A 258-nucleotide genomic window follows, 5' to 3' on the forward strand; every position below is an offset into this window, starting at 1 on the left:
GCTTACATGAAGGGCTGCAGATGCGCAATTATATTTCAGTGACACCCATATAATGCCAAAAGTAATGCATATCTGTTTCTTTTTTCAGACCATATCCAATTTGCACAATCTCTAGGAAAATGTTAGGAGGACAGCAGACTATAGACCTTCATGGAAGAGTGAAAATTCGGCTAATCGTTCTACCATGTCAAGCGAATTACTTCCTACGTGAGAGAGGATCCAGTCGATGCTTTAATATCTAACTCTAAATGACATCTC

The sequence above is a fragment of the Penaeus monodon genome, chromosome 27, assembly GCF_015228065.2.
Source record: "Penaeus monodon isolate SGIC_2016 chromosome 27, NSTDA_Pmon_1, whole genome shotgun sequence".
Taxonomy (NCBI): Eukaryota; Metazoa; Arthropoda; class Malacostraca; order Decapoda; family Penaeidae; genus Penaeus; species Penaeus monodon.